Source organism: Dermacentor silvarum, chromosome 9 (assembly GCF_013339745.2).
Source record: "Dermacentor silvarum isolate Dsil-2018 chromosome 9, BIME_Dsil_1.4, whole genome shotgun sequence".
NCBI classification, from domain to species: Eukaryota; Metazoa; Arthropoda; class Arachnida; order Ixodida; family Ixodidae; genus Dermacentor; species Dermacentor silvarum.
This window is the reverse complement of record NC_051162.1, coordinates 25,281,928-25,302,880: the sequence shown is the minus strand read 5'-3', so window position 1 is coordinate 25,302,880 and position 20,953 is coordinate 25,281,928. Positions and strand designations below refer to the sequence as shown.

General features: G+C 49.8%; 1 long non-coding RNA gene across 1 annotated transcript; it reads left to right on the top strand.

Annotated features, from left to right (window-relative positions):
- Window positions 1-13,582: 13,582 nt before the first annotated feature.
- On the top strand, window positions 13,583-14,911 carry LOC125940161 (uncharacterized). Its single transcript, XR_007463400.1, has 2 exons — window positions 13,583-13,770; window positions 14,778-14,911. It is a non-coding gene; the product is annotated as an uncharacterized LOC125940161 (long non-coding RNA).
- Window positions 14,912-20,953: the final 6,042 nt, after the last annotated feature.

Here is a 20,953-nt window from a genome sequence, read left to right as displayed (position 1 = left end):
GTGGCGGCTCGTTGATTCGTATGGATGGGGTGACGGCGAACGGTTGAAGCGCGCTGGTCCACGGCTGGTGTGAGACAGGTACTCGTCGATCTCGGTCGGTCGTTCGCCGGGCACGGGGCGCAGTGCGTGGACGGAGAAACCTCGCAGGCCGAGTTGTTTATAGGTGCAGCGACGGTATATGTAGCCAGCTTCGCCGCAGTGGTAACACGGCGGACGGCGGTCGGGGGTTCGCCACACGTCGGTCTTCCTAGGCGTTGGGCGTTGCACCGTAGGTGGGAGGGCGGGTGACGAAGAACAGTAGTACGACGGCTCCTGACGGCGAGGGTACGGGCGGGCGAGGGGGGGGGGGGGGGAGCGAACAGCAGTAGGCCGTAGCTTGCGGCTCACGGGGTGGTTCCGGCAGCGTAGGAGTCCCCAGTGCCTGTTGCGCAGCTTCGCGGATCACGTCGTGCAGCGAAGCGACTTGGGGTTGCGGCCCCGTTGGGAACAGTTTCCGCAGCTCCTCCTTTACTATTGCGCGGATGGTCTCGTGTAGCGTATCCGTCGGAATCCGCGTCCCGTCAACGTAGTTCGCATTGGCCGTACCAACAGGAGGGCGGTATACTGGTTAGCACGCACTTCGAGGGCCTTCTCAATTGTGCTAGCCTCGGACACGAATTCGACGACAGTTTTGGGCGGATTACGGACGAGCCCTGAGAACAGTTCTTCCTTCAGGCTACGCATTAAGAAGCGTAACTTCTTCCGCCATTGCAGGGTCAGCTCACCGGAAGAGTCTTTTCATCTCTTCGACGAACACAACAACACCTTCGCTAGGGTGTTGCATGCGCGTCTGCAGCAGGACCTCGGCCCGCTCCTTCCACACAACCGTGGTGAAGGTCGTTAAATGTTGTGTCCTAAATTCCTGCCAGGACTCTAGAGAGCTTAGATGGTTTTCGAACCAGGTCCGAGCGGAGTCTTCAAGGTAGAAGAACATTCAAGGTCGATTCACATAGGTCGCGAAGCTTCGGGCGAAAAGCGGTTCAGAACGAATTGTCACCGACATCAGCAAGGGTGGTTATGGGAGCAGCGATTGAAGTGCGACTATCTTTGGAGGGAACAAACATTGGGAAAGAAAAAAAGCGTTTTATAAATAAAGAGAGACACAGTTAGATTCATTCAACGAAAATAAAGTTCCTAATCAATTTTATATACGGATGGCGAGAGAAGAAGAGGCAATTCGGTTTTACTTGATCATTAACAATAAATGCCTTTTCTCAGCGCCCACCGTAAGAGCGCCAACCGATAGCGACGGGCGTTGACGCCGCTATCAATTGCAATGCTATGCAACTCTTGGAGTGTGTGGAAAGGGGCACTCGTAAAGTTCACCTGTTACAATACGCCCCCGTCACATGTGTTGCATGTCGACGTTTGTCTGAATTAGGTGACGCGGGTAGTTTCATTGTTTCTTAACCTGTGCAGTCAAAAGTAGTGAGTTGCGACCGTCAGATACTTGTTTACTTTAGTTGTTTTCGTGCAACAGCGCTGGCCGACGGGCTTGACGTCCGACGAAAGGACGAGCACTCTACGCAATCTACGCCCAAAGTGTTCGTCGGCCTCCAAAGAAAGTATGTTCTGTGCAGCGATGCGATTTCGACACCCGTACGGCTGATCTTTTCCGGCATCGCTTTTCGCGCTGAAAACTCGGAACGCTCATGAAGTCGAATGGCGGGGCATTTGAATATACAGCTCTAATGGCAGGCCTCCGAAAACAAATTTCGCGCCTATGAGAACAAAATGACGTCACTTCTGTTTTTGACGGATATGACGTCAAATTATTTTTTCTTCCGCCGGAAGTGTTCCCTCCTCACACAGATGGCGCTAAGCCCCATGAACCGTCGGTAAGCAACCATGTTTTGAACGTATGGGCTTCTATGGAAGCTTCGCTACCAGGTATATCTACCTTGGAACATTTGCCTCAGTGTCTCCTCGTCGTTCCAGCGATTAAGCAGCCTGGCCCGTTCGACTTGCTCCAACCAGTCTTCGGGATCCTCCGAGGGCGACCCATGAAATGTTGGCGGCTCCCTGGGTTGCTGAAGAATTACGGGAGGATTGGTAGCGCTGGTCATGGTGGCGGCCACGACGTCTTCTTGCTTCTCCGGAAGCAGTCCAAATTCCGGCTGAAGACCTTGCTGTCAGCGGTTGGCACGAGTTGGGCTCGCCTGGCGACTTGCCGGGGGTTTAGGGTTCATGTACCCCGCACCTCCACCAGATGTCACGAAGCCAAGGACGATGCACGGTCTTTCGGTAAACAAGGTTTATTGGAGCGAACTCGTGCTCCGCAGAAACTCAAAGAAGATACAAGCGGCGAAGGAGCAGCCAACAGAACGACGTGCACGGGCGGTCGGCGGGTTTCTTGTATGTTGTAAGTGGTTCATGTGGAAAGGGGAAATGTTGACGCTATCTTCTGCAGCCCTTGAGGGAGCACGGCTCAGCGCCGGGTTTCTTCTGCTGGCCGCCGTCACAAGCGGACGCGTCCCTCTCCCACTATGCGCTGCGTTCCAGTGACCAAGACGCCGCCCGCGTTCGCTGAGAAACGAGTCAGCGTTCGCCGAGAACGCTGAGAACGCTGGTTTGGTAAACAATATGAATGAGCAAATGCAAAGTGGCCTCTCTGCCTGTAGCGCACGATACACTGCAGAGAATAAACAGTTCTTAGAGCTATATTATTATTGTCATAATGTAGTGTCTTAGAGCGAAAGCCCTGCTACGCCATGTCTCGCAAGGTCATTCATCGTATAGCAATGATCTTAAGCCGCCGGAGCGCAAGTGTGGCAGGTGTGACGTCACGCCAGGTGATCTGCTGCGGAGAGGCGTCACAGCGGCACTCGCTCGGAGCCTCGCCACTGCAGTACCACGTAATTAGGCAAGGGTTTAACGGCTTCTTTGCCTGTGCTTGGTCGCTCAGTCTTACAATGGATAGCGCGCCGGCTGGGCCGTCTGTGCTTGCGCAAGCACATGCTGAATCCAATCATCCAGTAGATATACCTAGACCGCATGCTGCGAAATCTCAAGCAAAGTCAAAGTCGGCTACTGAAACACCGGAGAAAAGGCTCTACTAGCACGTTAGTAGAGAAGCTTACCAAGTGTGGAAGGGGGCATTAATGCAACTGTGTGCATATAGTCTTTGCAAAACCAAGCCAAATAGACCTTTCGCTTCCGATAACTAGGTTTACAACAGTTAAACATCAGCCAATTTTCTGTGATCACCTTTGACTCAGATGCTCTTTTTTTCCATCGTTGGAACATTGCTGTTCTTCATATTCAACCCATGCACAAAGGTGTTTGTATACCTGTTGTATACTGTGGAAGATAATGTGAACATCCTATCTTTATTGACAGCTTTCTGGTGTATGAATCTGGTATAACACGTATTCTGCCCATCAATACTGGAGTATTTGTATGTAGCCAGTGATTCTTTCCTGTGATAAAGTGTCGTGAAAACAATCCCTGCATGCTGTGGCTCTAATTATTGGAGGCAACTTTGTAGTGAAATCGCATTACATTTCTAAGTTGCTATGGTGTGCCAAAGCATACTAAGAAGTGTAGAAATTAATATATATTATGGGGTTTTACGTGCCAAAACCAGTTCTGATTATGAGGCACGCTGTAGTGGGGGACTCCGGAAATTTGGACCGCCTGGGGTTCTTTAACGTGCACCTAAAGCTAAGTACACGAGTGTTTTCGTATTTCGTCCCCCATCGAAATGCGGCCGCCGTGGCCGGGATTAATGAGTTGTGGAGACACCTCCTGTATGGATGGATGGATGAGGCTGATCGCTTTAAATCGGGCGGTGGCACACGCCACCTAGCCGTGACTAGTAACATATTTTGTACTTCGTGGAGGGTGAATTTTCACCCTTGCCTTGATTTTAGCTACCAATCAGATAACGCCCATTTCGTTATTTCTACCCGCTTAAAGTCTATTTTGCCTTCACTGTCCCTGAACCCAATGCTTTGAAAAAATCAGCCCCGTTGCGTTGCAATATAGGGTTAAGCCCTTTACAGAAAGGTATCAGGTGTTAGCCATTTTCTCTTCTCCACACGCACCACACAATGTGTCTAGTACCTTGGTACTTGACTCGATACATCTTAGTCCGCAATACTCCCGTCCTGGCTTCAAACAACAAAGAGCTTCCCCTACTCAGCCCCATTGTTTATCCACACTCCAAGATATTTGTACTTATCCACTACATCCCATGTAACCTCCTGTATCCCATGCTCGCTGCCCTGATTATCATTAAAATTCATGACTGCAGATTTTTCTTCACTAAACTTCAAACCTAAGCTATCTCCCTCTTTACCACAGATGTCCATTAATCCCTGCAAGTCTTCCTTGTTGTCAGCCATAAGTACAATGTCATCCGCGTACATCAGTCCTAGTAATGACTATTTAAACCTTTCTCCTTGCTTGAAAAACGAAAGGTTGAAGCCAAGTCAGCTCCTCTCTCATTTTGTCTCTAATCCTTGTAAATACAGCATGAACAACAAAAGTGACAGAGGGCAGCCCTGCCTAAGCCCCTGCTGTATCTCTACAGGGTCAGGTGCCTTTTCTTCCATTTTATACGTACCTTGTTACTTTTATAGATATCTTTTAAAAGATTTCTTACTCTATCTTCCACATCTAGAGTGCCCAGTATGCCCCACAAATCCTTTGGGATTTCACTGTCATAAGCTCCCTTGATATCCAGAAATGCCAGCCATAGGGGCCTGTGTTCATTTTCTTTTATTTCAATGCACTGCGTCAATGAGAACAGATTATCTTCTAACCTTCTTTGTTTCCGGAACCCATATTGTAGTTACCCCAGCACCTCCTCGCCCTTCACCCATGTCTGCAGTCTGTCCTTTATAATCTGCATCACCACCCTGTAAACCGCTGACGTCACTGTGATGGAACGGCAGTTGTTTATGTCGGCTTTGTCCCCCTTTCCCTTATATATCATGCTCATCTTGTTTAGTCTCCACCCGTTTCCCTTATATATCATGCTCATCTTGTTTAGTCTCCACCCGTTGGGGACCTTACCGTCCATTATAATTTTGCTCACTACCTCTCAATGCTTTCTCAGATTTTGGGCCCAATGTCTTTATTAACATAATTGAGATGCCATCAGGACATGTTGACGTGCTTCTAGGAACCTTCTTCTCTTCCTTTTTCCGGTCGCTTTGCTCAAGTGGAGCCACTGCACTAACCGGTTTATCCTCACCTGATTGAGCACACGCTACGTTCCGTTCTTGAAATGTTTCTGTCATCATTGTTCTTATATGTTCCATTGCATCATCACCCTCTAGCCGAACACCTTGAGCTGTAACTATAAACCTCTGCTCTAGGCTAGTCTTATTACTCAGGGAGTTGAGATGTCTCCAAAATTTCTTTGCTGCTTTTCTATCCTTGTTGTTTACTTCTGACAACCATTGGCTCCCCTTTCTTCTAATCTTGTCATTGATCAAATGGGAGGCTTCCCTTCTACAGTTTAAGAAGTTATTCCATTTTCTGCCTACATCAGCTTCTGGTTCACCCCTCCGCTTTGAATATCTGTGTTCCTTGGATGCTTCCTGACGTTTCTCTATGGCCTTCTTAACCTCCTCATCCCACCAGGTCTTGGGCTTAAGTCTTCTGTTCCCTTTTGACCTGACTCGTACCTTAGCAAGCTCTAGCTCAAATAGCCCTGTTAAATTTGCATATGTCCATTCTGTTTTTGTATCCTCTGAAATTACTTCCTCAATTTGTTGGGTTGCTATTTCAAGCTGCTTTTCAGAGTAAAATATCCCACCTGGTTGTTCATCTTGCCTCCTACCTACTTTCATTTCTCTTCTAAAACTAAGATTGATACGTTTGTGATCACTACCTAGACTACTGGAGCCGAATTCATCTATGTTCATTAGCTTTAGCCTATCGTGCATCCTATGTGACATTTGTGCATAATATATCGTCGACTACAGGCCCCTACCTCCCTCCCATGTTATGTAACCTTCACACTTTTTAGTACTGTTACGTACAACTAAGTCATGCCTTTCACACATATCCAGCATCATGTTGCCTGTTGAGTCTGTGTACCCGACCTTGTCTTCTATGTGTGCGTTCATGCCTCTTAGTATAATTATCTCGCACCCTCCTCCTAGCTCATTATTGTCACTTGCTATGCATTCTAGCATTTTTTGTTTTCCTCTGGCATTTGCTCATGTCCACATGTATACAAAGCCAAGGACTGTCTGCTCTCCTGCCACGTTCCCTTTTAGCCATAGATGTTCCTTGCATTCCTGTTTGACCTTCAATCTAGAAAACCCTCAGTCTAGAATGAAATGTGCCGCATTGTGCATAGTAGTATGAGGCTGCTATGGGCCTAGCTGCCATAGCTCTGCTTTGGTTCTTGCGGATATGGCCATGCGTTTCTGTATTTAAAGGTACAAAACACACTTGAAAATATATGGTGCAGGAAAACAAGCATGAAATGACCAAATCTTCCCTCTGAGAACTTATCTCAGATGAATAAGCATGTGGTCATTTGAGCACCAGCTGATTGGAGGTCCTGCAATTGCACGAGAATAAATCTGTTAACATCCATTGCCTACTTTGCCGCGGTGACTATAATAAATCAGGAATTGAAAATAAAATCTTTATTTAAAATTAAAAGGGTGCTAGCAGTTCTAGCCTATTTAGCAACTTCACTTGATATGCTAGTTGCATCAGGTAATGACGCCCTGCTTGATATAATATGATTTTAAGTAGGGTTAAAACCCTTAATTGACAATATATCTGGTCGTACAGATGCACCACTGAAAGTGGAGGTTGTTCGAAATTTTTGAACTCTCAACAACTATTACTTTGCATAGCCTCGGTGTAATACTGAATGAAAAAGGTAGATAAATGTGCCTGACACAATGAAAATTTAGAGCACTCCCAAAAGTGATGCAATTGTCTGTGTAACATAGTGAGCAATAGTTGACTATGGCTACAAAGCAACTGGAGACTGTATTTGAACTTCTGGTGGTGCGTTGGCACATGTAGGCAGCAGAACCATATTACGTTAAAGCGTTTGATTGCTAATTCAGGGTGCCAATTATTTTATGTTGTAAACCATAGAAGTATGCGTCCCTTGAAATTTAAGATATCGTTCATCCACTGCATTTCACACGAGCCGACCAAGTATGCTGCAAATGCTAGTTATATGCAATGCTTCACAAATATTACGTAGCTGTGGAGCCCTAACTGTATGCTCACGTGAGGTTATGTCGGAAAAATTAGGCTGACCATGCGCAGAATCATACCCCTAAACGACACGGCACGTCGCTACAATAGTGGTATCTGCATAGATACCACGGCACGATCATGGTATCTATTTATGCACACGGGGACGAAAGGCCCCCAATTTCACATTTTTCTTTACTTCCTTGATACGTGTTTCTTCGCGGAAGAATCGACTCTCCCTTGAACAGAAAACTCCGCCTTAGCTGATTCGTTTATTTGCACTTGACAGCACTGTCCTGAAGGCATACGAGGTTGAGCAGATAGGCAAACACCGGAGGCGAGTGCACTATGCGGCCCTGGCCAAAATCCGCCAGTGACCGATAACACTGCGGCGTGAGCTCGCAGTCACGCTCGATGTCGCGGTATATACGTATAGGTCAGCGAGATCCCAGCAGTAATCTTAGTCGCGGCTTTCGCTGAGATACTATTGACACGTATACATGTTTATCTTTCACCGGTGGCCGCTTTCCACCGGCTAACAAATGTTAAACGTTATCGCTCGGCGCAGGACGCGCCTGTATCGAAAGTTTCTAGAACGTTATCGATTGCTTCTTTCCGTTGCCTGTTTTCACCGACGCTTATCTTATCAGATTGTATGACAGACGCGAATTGCCTAGAACTTTCTGGAAGACACGTGGACATCAGGGATTAATCTGGAACCTTCGATGACTCAGGTATAAAAGCCGACGCGTTTCGCCGCTGAGCAGATTTTCGACGATCGCCGACTGTGTTCGCCGCTATCGTTGTGCTTTGAGTGTAGCTTGCTTTTGTGGGCACAGTTTCGCCCAATAAACAACCAGTTTCGTCATACACAGTTTTACAACTGTTTTCTTTACCGTCACTACTACGTGACATCTGGTGGAGGTGCTAGTTCGTTCTTGCACCGAACGCCCCCGCAAAGCCGCGACCCAAGCCCGAAACCGGAGGACGAGACCAAGGTCGCCAAGGAACAGCGAGCTAACCGTAGGCAGCAAGGACTTCTGCCGGAGTACGGACTTCTTCCCGAAAAGACCACTGCAATCAAGGCCAAGTCAACAACCAGAATGGCAGCACCAGCGTCCCCCATCCTGCTGCAACAACCTCGGGAGCCACCGACCTTTCGTGGATCATCGGCTCAAGACCCTGAAACCTGGCTGGAGACATATGATAGGACCGCGACGTTCAACAAATGGAGCGACGACGACAAGCTGCGCCATGTTTACTTCTCGCTTGAAGACGGCGCCAGAACCTGGTTCGAGAATAGGGAGCGTGCACTAACAACCTGGGACCTCTTCCGAGCCGCATTCCTGGACATCTTCACGAGCGTCGTCCGTAAAGAAAGAGCTGCAGCCTTGTTGGAAAACCGTGTAGAGCTCCCGAATGAGAGCATCGGTATGTACACTGAAGAAATGACTCGATTATTCCGGCACGCCGACCCCGCTATGCCAGAAGACAAGAAAGTTCGCTTGCTCATGCGGGGAGTTAAGCAGGAGCTATTCGCCGGACTGGTGCGGAATGCACCAACGACAGTCCAAGACCTTCTCTCGGAGGCTACGACGATCGAGAAAGCACTGGACATGCGCAACCGGCAATACAATCGCCGTTCGACGCCACAGTACACCGAAGTCCAAGGACTCTCCCACGACCTACGAGACACCATCAGGGCGATATTACGCGAAGAGCTGCAGAAGTTGCTACCGTCGTCGCAGCCTCAAGTTGCTTCCATCGCCGATATCGAGCGGGAGGAAATCCAGCAATCGCTAGGACTTCCCGAATCGCCGCAACCCGAGCCGGAAGCGCTGACCTACGCCGCCGTCGCCCGTCGTCAAGGCCCCCCTCCGCGCTCGCGCCAGGGCCCCGTAACGCCGCAGTTCCGACGTCCACCACCGCCGCTGCCAGCACTCCCGTTCGTCGTCCAGCGCAGCTACCCGAGAAAGACGGACATTTGGCGCGCCCCCGACCACCGCCCGCTCTGCTATCACTGCGGGGAAGCTGGTCATATCTACCGCCGATGCCCATACTGCGAGATGGGCCTACGAGGGTTCGCCGTCAACGCGCCGCGTCCAGTGCGGGGTGAAGGACCGCGCGACATTGCCGACTACCTCGCCGGAGCCCAGTGGCAACCCCGACGACCCTCACGCTCGCCGTCACCAGGCCGCTACATCTCGCCGCATCGCCGTCAGTACACCGGTCCCACCCGGGGCCGATCTCCCAGCCCTTACCCGGGAAACTAAAGGCAGCAACCGATGGAGGTGCGGTTGCTGTACGCCGCAATGCCGAAGATCCTCCGCCGCCGCCGACGACGACGACGGACGAATCGCGAATCATCACGACGAGATATCAGCACGCCGCCTAGCAACAGCCTTGACAGCACTTCGCTACCGCAAGAAGACCGGCCGACGCGACGTAGCAGCAGCGGAGCAAGCCGACGCAGCCGTGATCCGACGCCACGACTTAACCGTAATGCTAGACGACGGTCTACCGATTTAGACGTGCTCAACGATGGTCATAACGTCACCGCTCTCGTCGACACTGGCGCCGACTATTCCGTCTTCAGTGGCGCGTTCGCCACCGAGTTAAAGAAGGTGAAGACGGCCTGGCAAGGACCCGATATCCGGACAGCGGGAGGCCACCTAATAACGCCCGCTGGAATCTGCACAGCCCGAGTCACGGTAAACAACCGCACTTACCCGGCGAGCTTCGTAATCCTGCAGCACTGCTCCAGGGATGTCATCCTAGGCATGGACTTTCTAAACCAATACGGTGCAGTCATCGACTTAAGATCCAAGTCGATAACGCTTTCAACGCACAACGCGATACTACCGAATACAAGAATAAGTTACCATGCCTTGAATGTGCTTGAAGAACAAATCACCGTTCCGCCTCGCTCCAGCGTAATGATTTCCGTCGGTACCGAAGTGCCTGCAGACATGCAGGGCATCATCGAGGGCGATCATCACCTACTGCTCGACCGTGAAGATTGCGTCGCTAGAGGCATAGCTGAGCCACGTGCAGGGAAAGCAAGGGTGATGCTCACGAACTTCAGCCCTGAATACAAGCACATTAACAAAGGCACCACGGTCGCCTACATCGACGAAATAGTACCAGCCAGCAGTGCTTTCGCCTTCACGGATTCCAGTGCACCTGCAACGACGACTATAATACCTGAACCAACTTTCGACGTCAATCAGAACCTTCCCAGGCATAAGAAAGAACAACTAAAAGCTCTGCTCCTGCAATACAAGGACTGCTTCTCGTCGTCGTCAAAAGTTCGACAAACCCCTCTCGCCAAGCACCGCATCATCACCGACGAAAATGTCCGCCCACTCCGTCAGAGCCCGTACCGAGTTTCGGCGCGCGCACGTGAAGCCATAAGGCAACAAGTCGACGAAATGCTACGCGACGACATCATCCAGCCGTCCAAGAGTCCGTGGGCGTCCCCCGTGGTGTTAGTGAAGAAGAAGGATGGAACCCTACGTTTCTGCGTCGATTACCGTCGCCTCAACAAGATCACGAAGAAGGACGTATACCCCCTCCCACAGATTGACGACGCCTTGGATCGACTCTACAACGCAAAGTATTTTTCGTCGATGGACCTCAAAACCGGCTACTGGCAAATCGAAGTCGACGAGAGGGACCGGGAGAAGACTGCGTTTATAACACCAGACGGACTGTTCGAGTTCGAGGTCATGCCGTTTGGTCTTTGCTCGGCACCTGCGACTTTCCAACGCGTCATGGATACAGTACTGGCAGGCTTGAAGTGGCAGACTTGCCTCGTCTATTTGGACGACGTCGTTGTGTTTGCCTCAAGCTTCGAAGAACACCTGCGGTGCCTTGAAACAGTTCTTCAAGCAATCAAAACCTCCGGACTCACGTTAAAGCCAGAAAAGTGCCGCTTCGCATATGAGGAGCTCTTGTTCTTGGGCCACGTCATCAACAAGTCTGGAGTGCGCCCCGACCCTCAGAAAACTACAGCCATCTCCAACTTTCCTCCGCCCGCCGACAAGAAGGCAGTGCGTAGATTTCTTGGACTGTGCGCCTATTACAGGCGCTTCGTCAAGGACTTTTCGCGGATCGCTGAGCCACTGACGTATCTCACGAAGGCCGACGTCGAGTTCAAGTGGGACACGCCGCAAGTCGAAGCATTTGAAGAACTGAAGCGACGCCTGCAATCGCCGCCAATACTTGCGCATTTCGTACGAAAACGCCGATACCGAAGTCCACACCGACGCAAGCAGCGTAGGACTCGGCGCCGTTCTTGTGCAGAGGACTGACGGACTAGAAAGGGTTGTAAGTTACGCTAGCCGGTCGCTATCGAAGGCGGAAGCAAATTATTCCACAACAGAAAAGGAGTGCCTCGCCATCATCTGGGCTACATCAAAGTTTCGTCCCTACCTCTATGGCAGGCCCTTTAAAGTTGTGAGCGACCACCACGCCTTGTGTTAGCTAGCTAACTTGAAGGATCCTTCAGGTCGCCTCGCACGATGGAGTCTAAGACTTCAAGCATTCGACATCACCGTCGTTTACAAGTCCGGGCGAAAGCACTCTGCCGCCGACTGCTTGTCTCGCGCCCCTGTCGAACCGCCGCCACAAGACGACCAGGATGACGACACTTTCTTGGGGCCCATCAGTGCCGACGAATTCGCCGAACAACAGCGAGCCGACCCGGAACTAAGGAGCCTTGTAGACTACCTGGAAGGCAAGACCGTCATTGTGCCGAAGGTGTTCAGGCTAGGATTGGCGTCGTTTTTCTTGCAAAACGACATTCTCCTAAAGAAGAACTTCTCGCCTCTCCGAGCCAACTACCTCCTCGTGGTACCCGCAGCATTGCGTCCAGAGGTTCTGCAAGCTCTCCATGACGACCAAACCGCTGGACACCTCGGTTTTTCCCGCACGCTCGCGAGGATACAAGAAAAATACTACTGGCCTCGCCTCTCTGCCGACGTCGCCCATTACGTAAGGACATGCTGAGACTGTCAGCGACGCAAAACACCGCCGACAAGGCCAGCCGGATTTCTACAGCCGATCGAGCCACCTCGCCGACCCTTCCAGCATATCGGGATGGACTTACTGGGGCCTTTTCCGACGTCGACGTCCGGCAATAAATAGATCGTCGTAGCTACGGATTACCTCACCCGCTACGCCGAAACAAAAGCCTTGCCCAAAGGCAGTGCCGCCGAGGTAGCACGATTCTTCGCTGAGAACATCCTCCTGCGTCACGGTGCCCCAGAAGTCCTCATCACCGACAGAGGTACGGCCTTCACGGCTGATCTAACTCAAGCCATCCTGCGCTACAGCCAGACAAGCCATCGCCGGACCACCGCCTACCACCCGCAGACGAATGGCCTCACCGAGCGCCTAAATAAGACCATCGCCCGACATGCTGGCAATGTACGTCGACGTCGAACACAAGACGTGGGATGCCATCCTTCCGTACGTGACCTTCGCATACAACACGGCCATGCAAGAAACGACGCACATGGCGCCGTTCAACCTGGTCTACGGAAGGAAACCGGCAACGACGCTTGACGCCATGCTACCGGATGTCTCCGACGAAGAAAATCTCCACGTTGCCACCTATTTGCAGCGTGCCGAAGTAGGTCGACAGCTCGCCCGCCTGCGCATCAAGAACCAGCAGAGAACCGACAGCAGACACTACAACCTTCGACGACGCTACGTGGAGTACCAGCCCGGAGACCGTGTTTGGGTCTGGACTCCGATACGCCGACGAGGACTTAGCGAGAAACTCTTACGTCGCCATTTCGGACCATATAAGATCATCCGACGTATTGGCGCACTGGACTATGAGGTCGTGCCGGACGGTATTTCGCAATCAAAGCGGCGCCGCGCACGACCTGAAGTCATCCACCTGGTGCGCCTTTCTACGCCCGCTCAGGAACTTATAGGTCCTTTGTTGCTTTGTTATTTTTGTCCCTTTCTGCACGCGTGGTTTTGTTTTCGCTTTCGTGTTTGTAGCATCAGGACGATGCTTTTTAAGGGGAGGGTATTGACACGTATACATGTTTATCTTTCACCGGTGGCCCATAGAGAAAGACATTCAACAAGAGGGGACACTCGGCAAAAACTGGCAACAGGAAACACGTCACCCTACGTCACGCTATATTTTTGACACCGAACGTTAGCTGCCGCGAGCATCGAAAAAAAAAAGAAAGTGAACTTAAGTTAACAGGCATTGATTTATTTTTGTAATTCTTTGCCGCGAGAACTTAAACGTTTTGCGTATAAATGAACTTAAGCTTTGCGACTTATTTTCCTTGCCTTACCTAGTCACAGGTCAGTGACGCGCCAGATACATGCGTCATCCGCCAGACACTCCCCCGAAGCCAGCGAGGATGGCTGCGCGCGCGTTTGAGCGCTCGCGCGCGGCGACCCGTCTGTCTCCTTTTTTTTTCTTTTTTAAATGTAACCTGGTTTATTGGGCTCTCGGCGTATTCTTGCGTTCCTTCTGCACTGGGACAAGACACCACTGCACTATTGGACTACGGCAAGGTGAGAAATCTTGTTGCACAGTCTACGACGCAATTAGGCTTACGGCACGGGACCGAGACTTAAAACGCAGTTCGCGAAAAACAGCTCGGCCATCCTGGCGCAGTTAATTTGAGTTCATGAATCGTGCTGAGACATGTTTCCGACGCTTCCTATGGGACTATTGTAACTTATTTCGGTTTTTGAGCCACACTGGCCGCATAGGGCGCCGTGTCGCAGTTAGCGAGAACTCAGCCGTGGTGTGTAGTCTAGTTCATCTTGCTAGGAGAAGTTTGGGCCGCTTTCTCTGACGCCAGACATTACTGAAAAGTAATTTCGTTACTTTCTGGGGTACTTTTGAGGCACGCTGGCCGCACAGCGCGCTGTGACGCAGTTAGCGATAAGCAGCTCGGCCGTGGTGATAAAGTTTGGCGTGTAATGAATCTTAGAGGGACAAGTCTGTGACGTTTTTGTGGCTCCGCAACAGCATATACCTTCTTTCGGTACTCACGCCTGTTGAAAACGCGATGGCCGATTGCCAAGAGTGATAACATGGGGTGTGCTGCTGGCGCCGGCAGAACGCGCGAACGACGAACATATCAGAAACTTGTCATTCGAAAATTACGTCTTCTAAAGGACTGAAGAAAGGCATTGCACCCACGCATTTGTCTTGAGAGCCTGTTGCGTCCGTCTCTATGTATGTAGCGTACCGTCGCGTCGCCCGAGGCCAAGTTTTGGAAACGCGAAGTCGCTCGTGTATTTGTGCTGCCAAAGTGCAGGAAATAATGCCCGGAAATGGGGGAACGCTTGGAAATCAGATGTTTTCATATATGTTTGGATGAGTCCGGGTATTTTCTACGCCATGTATGTAAAAGCGAATTGCTTTTTTGTAAGGCCGCCCATTCACCGCTTTCGCACGTTTCGCCTACACGCAGTATTCCTATGTCTAAATACGAAAATGACTCATGCTTGTAACATGCTGTTACGTGCTTGCAAATGTAACATGGTTGTAATTTACTTTTTTTTTTCAGCTGGTACCGTCCGGTGGAGCTTCATACAGGAACTACTGCCTTACCTGCTGGTGTCACAACGTTGGATGAACGCACAAAAAGCGCGGAACGAGCTTTTATATAGAGCAAAATAAATATTTCATCATTGCACAAAAGGTCTTGCGTCTACTTTGTGAAATTGCACTTGGCACAGATTCGATGGGACTTTCCGAGATCGTTCGCAATCATTTTTACAAAATAATAAACCGATTCTGCACGAAGAGCAAAAAAAAAAGGAAAGGAAATGGGGGGGGGGGGGGGGGGGCGCAGCCGGCGTGCTAGCTTGCGTTCAAAATACGCGCGCCCAAAACCGAAACCGGAAGTGATGCAAGTGATCGACACCGACCGCTTGGCACGCTGCAGTCAATTCGGCCGCTGGGCCCTATGGCAGTGTCCCCTCTTGTTGAATTCCTTTCTCTATGCTGGAACCTTCGATGACTCAGGTATAAAAGCCGACGCGTTTCGCCGCTGAGCAGATTTTCGACGATCGCCGACTGTGTTCGCCGCTATCGTTGTGCTTTGAGTGTGGCTTGCTTTTGTGGGCACAGGTTCGCCCAATAAACAACCAGTTTCGTCATACACAGTTTTACGACTGTTTTCTTTACCGTCACTACTACATGACGCTATATATAAACAGTCGGTTCAACACAGAGCCGTAAATGAACCGTCATTCAACCGTGCTTCTCGCTATCGGCTGTTTGTCGCGACGTTGTACGGGGTCCCGCGTAGCTTCGGATTTTATTGTGATGTTCACAGTCTATTTTTGTCGCAGGTTGTTTGTATAAATGCGCTGACTCGCTACGACTGCAGCTTCAGCCGCTTACGTTTTGGTGCAACCATGTCTTTCATTTGTGTGCATGCGTATTTGTTTGCAAGACGTGTAGTCCCTCTACGCCAGCCCACAGGAAAATCTGGCTCTTGAATAGACATGTGGGCGCGTGCAAATGCAGGACACAGCATGCGGCTTACTGCAGGGGAGCAACGGTTGCGTGACGAGAGCAAGCGTTGCCGTTCGGCCTTCCGTTGCTGCCTTTCAAACCGGGACTAAACACTTAGGCCCGGATTCTGAAACGCTCCTTTCCTTACTAAGGACGTCTTACACGCTGTAAGGCGACCTGGCGTCAATTTTGGAACGTCCCTTACTAAGGGGCACTAAGTTAGGGCCTCCTTGGTGCTTCCTCACGCTTAGGAAGCCGGCATGCTACCTTCATGCTTCCTAACCGCGCTCCTCTACCTGAACGTATGCTTCTCCGCAGGACTTTGCACGCGGTACGCTCGGCTTGGATAGGTGCCGTGCGCAGCCAACGCCGCGGCAGCCAGCCGCCGTGTATTGACGTCCAGTTTGGCTCCGCAGACTGCGCTTTGTGCCATTTCTTTTGTGATTCCGTTTTTCTGTGAAAAGCGAGCGGCGAGAATGACGGCCTTGCGATATTTATCCGAAGACGATAGCTTCGAAAGCTATGCAAGGTTTCTTCGGCGTGCAAGTGAACTTCTTTACGGGACTGTGTACAAGCCTCCGCCGTTGACTCCAGTCTGGCATGTGATTGACAGGCATTATCCACTGGAACACTACAACGAAGTGGAGTTTCTAGCCCAGTATCGTTTTTCCAAGCGAGCTGTTGCAACCATACTGACAGAGCTGCAACTGCTTTGTAACACTGACAACAGACGAGCGCCGCTACCTACTCTGTTGAAGGTCCTCATCGCACTGCGTTTTTACGGAACGGGTGCCATGCAAACTGTTGTAGGGGACCTTGTGTGTGTATCCCAACCCTCTATATGCCGATGCATTTGAGATAAGACACAGCTGATATGCCTACGTCTGTATCCCAAGTACGTTCGGCTGCCAAACGCCAGTGAAGCGAGGTCAGTCATGACTAGGTATCTATGCCATTGGAGGATTCCCCGGGGTTACTGGGTGCATAGATTGTACTTATATACCCATTAAAAGCCACGGTGTAGACGACGCAGAAGAGACGGAGGAAGAACGAGCCGCACGCCTCGAGAAGCGTCGTAAGTACGAAGTGGCCAGGCGAGTGGATTCACACCAGGATAGCACCCGAAACGTGTTCAAGTCACTGTACGACAACCCCTTATCCTCCCGCCTCACCGACCATCGGGCCGTCTTTGTGGCAATTGAGAAACCACAAGATGAAGACTTTCACAATAAATAGGTTACCATTTAGTAATGTCTAGTCTTTAATATAACCATAACTTAACGAGAGGTAACAACCAAACCTAAACATTCAGACGTACGAAGCTAAATGAAAAAGACGTAACCGTAGAGAGAACCAAGCTAAACAATAAGATTAACCGTACCTCTAGCTACGCACACCCAGGCATAACTGAGTTAAGCCACAGCCAATTTTTCTTCCTCCGTGAAATAAGTTTTGCCCGGCATGGCAAATACACACACACACACACACACACACACACACACACACACACGCACGAAACAAAACGCAGGCCAAAAAGCAATAGAAAGCGACGCCTGACCAACCGAACTGTCGGATGCTGCCAAAGTTGCTAGGATGAGCTTGCTTTCCTGCCATGTGCATCATTTTTGAGCTATTTTTACGTCATTGACGAAAGAAATGGTATTTATGCCCTTATATAGAAGTAGAAATGCAATTCTAACAGCGCCGGAAGTTTACTTTGGCAATTCATTAGAAATATTTTGCATATTTTCGTAAGTAATCTCAAAACCAGAAGCCTGTAACGTTCCACTTCCTTTGGTGAGGCGTAAAGTCCCTAGATTTTAAGCAAAAAAAATATCTAGGGACTTTAGTGAGGCGCTCCTTCCGCAGGGAAGGTAAAAGGAAGCTTTTAGAATTCTCGAAGGCCTTCTGAGGGCGCCTAACGTTTAGGTAGCATGAAGGACTCCTTGCGTAAGGTAGGGAAACGGTCTAAGGTTAGGAGCATTTCTGAATCCGGGCCTTAGTCCTTCGATTTTGAACATGCCAGCCATCTTGTTCCACTTGGTCCTCCTGGGAACTAAATGTTAGTTGCGAGGACTAAAAGCTGCAGTTACTCTCATTTTCTCCATTTTTTGCTTAGAGTGTATTGCGCGGCCCTTGCGCTTTTCCGCGCACGTGTGAGATCGGCAAAGGAGGCTTGCGTGCTTGAGCACGAGCGCGCTTGAACGCGCCTTTCTCTCTTCTCGCAGCGTTTTCGATCATCCTTGCAAACATCCCGACCACCCTGCCACCTACACTCTAAGAAGAAAAGGAGGAAAAGGGGTATTGAGGTTACTCCTTTAGGGGAGGAACTGGTCTGCCACAACCATTCCTCCCTTTAGGGGGTAACTGCGACGGGATGAACTGTTACTCCCCTGGCGTTACTCCTTCAGGGGCCGAACGGTTGCTCTTTCCCAGTACTCCTCAAGGGAGGAACAGTTGCCATTTCCCGATGCTCCTCAAGGGAGGAACGGTTGCCTTTTCCCAATGCTCCTCAAGGGATGAACGGTTGCCTTTACCCAATGCTCCTCAAGGGAGGAGCAGTCGCTCTCTCCCAATGCTCCTCAAGGGAGGAACGGTTGTCCTTTCCCAATGCTCATCAAAAGGAGGAACGGTCGCTCTTTCCCAATGCTCCTCAGGGAGGTACGGTTGCCCCTTCACAATGCTCCTCAAGGGAGGGACGGTTCCCCCTTCGCCATTCTCCTCAAGGGAGGAACGGTTGCCCTTTTCCGATACTCTTCTAGAGAGCAACGGTAACTCTTTGCCAATACTCTTCAAGGGAGCAACGGTTGCTCGTACAGAGGGCTCCTCAAGGGACCATTAGTTCATCTCTCCCAAGTGGCAACCGGAAGAAAAATTTTAAGGAACATGATGACACCAATTCCAACTGCTTGATTAATGTTTTATTGGGTTGTGCAAATTTTGATTGACACAAATGCCCAAGTAGAGAGCAGTAACTGGAGCATCATATCCAGTTCTGCAAAAAAACAATCCAAAAAAGTGCAGTAAATACTTTATTATAATCTTAATCTTTGGTACAAAGCAGGTACATGCCGGGTTTTTACGACTAGCTTACTGGCTCAAAAGAGTTTGAGCCACTCGGACGAGTGGTGTTGTCCGCAGACCACTGTGTATCTTTAGGAGATGACACAACAGGTCAAATGTTTTTTGAGCCTTCTTATTAAAGACAATGGTGCATGTCCAGTAGAGGGCCATTTGTGTGGCAATAGCTGCCAAAAGGCTGCCTTCCTTGATGGCAATGCCCTCCAGGCACACCGTAAACTCCTGCGTGGTCAATATGCCTCCAGTGAAGGTCACTGTTGGTACATAATGTACCTTGGCAGGATCCTGCAACAAAGAACACATTTATATTCATTGATTGTAATGGTAGCCTTGATGTTACGTTATTACAGCTGCTGCTACCAGTTGCAACAGACCACCCTGAAGGAAGATGCGTGCAGTGTTAAAGGAGTACTGACACAAAAATTGAAAGTCTAGATCGATTTATCAGCAGCGAATATAGCTTAGAATATATTTAAAATCACTTTTAAAGTATGTGTGCGCAGCCAACCGCAAAGTGCAGCACCTCACGACATTGACGTCAAGCAGGGATTGTAAACAACCGAGAAAATGCTACGTCACGAGTTCGCGCTGCCGTCGGGGCGGGGTCGGCCAGCAAGTTTCTCACCACTCCGATCGTCCCGGTGATTTTTTTTTTCTCCCTGGAGCACACGCTGGCCTCTATCACCGCTGACGGCGGCACAAAAATCGACTGAATTTGTTTCTGACACGAGATAACTCTTGAAGTGACCTCGAAAGTGTGCATGTTATAAAATGCTGTGCGATATAGTAAATTGTTGCCGTGACTTAGGCTCGCAAGCGGTCAGCGCAGCCGTCGCAGCAATCGTCTCTACGAAGCGGCTCGCCTTGCCAACGTGTTTTCTCATCGCTACCAATGGCGTCAGCAAACCTAATTGTACTGTCATTTATGAGCGACATAAATGTGCAGACGTTGATTGTGTTGGCTAATATAGGTGCTTTATTACGAGCTGCGGACGGATCGCAAGGGCCGTAGGCCCCGGATCAGACTGCCAGCGAGCTAGGTCTATACCGTTTCCCAGCGATCGCCAGCTTGCCTGGTATGCTCGTTCGCTACCGTCGAAGTCGATAAGTGACAGAAGTGGTCCCACTTTGTGCGCACTACTGGATGCTTAGAATGGACCCCGTTGAAGAGCAGCCAGATTTGCTCGCTTCCTTTCGAGCGCGCCGAGCTTAGAGCAGTCCGACGATCTTCCACCAAGATATACGTATATACGTAGGCAGCCCCAATCCCGATGATGTTCCAACTTTTACCCCGTCTTGTGTCCTGCTCCGGAATATGCTTCATTCCCAAAACGCCCTATATGAATGGTTCGTACTACTTGTAGCGGTGTGTATATGTATATTCATATAGCTGTTGCTGGCCGCACTTTCCGAGTTGCTGCTTTATAGTGGATCGATTGAAAAGTGGTTGACCATGTCTAATACGGTGGCGACTCCCGCCTGGAGGAAATAGTCGCCGCTGGATGACAATGACATCGCAAAGCACGTGCAGGCATAGCAGACGAACTAGTAACACAAAGCTCGCGCGCCGGCGAGCGCACGTTCCAGTTTCGTGGTATCACGTGCCCACCGTGTTCACAATCCCTCTTTTCCCATCTCGCTGCTCTCTAAAACCGAAACTTGGACTGGTCACTACAAACATTTATCTGTTGCGCTCTGAAGCAAATGAGGTTTCACGCCATGATTACTGGGTCATTAGCTACTTATCACAACAAAAAAAACAAGATCGAAAGTTTTTATCAGCACTCCTTCAAAACCAGTCACAAACCCAACGCTTTGCAGCACACTGACAATTAAACACAGTTGCAATGTAATCTGCATAACGTATATTAACGAGAGCACAACAGCTTAATTTTTCTTACACTAGAAAGAATTTTCTCAAAAGGTAGAAACCGCTAGCAGTAAGGCCACAAGCTTATCCACATGTTAGTGACTAGTCTTGTTTACATTCAAGCCAATTAGTTTGGCCCTACAACAAGCTACATATTTGCTGTTTTCAGGCAATATTTCACGCTGGCATTCTGTAAACTAGGCAATTTGTGCTCTGCACGTTCCTTAAACTCATCCTGAACATGGATGCATTGTTGAATGATTTTTGAT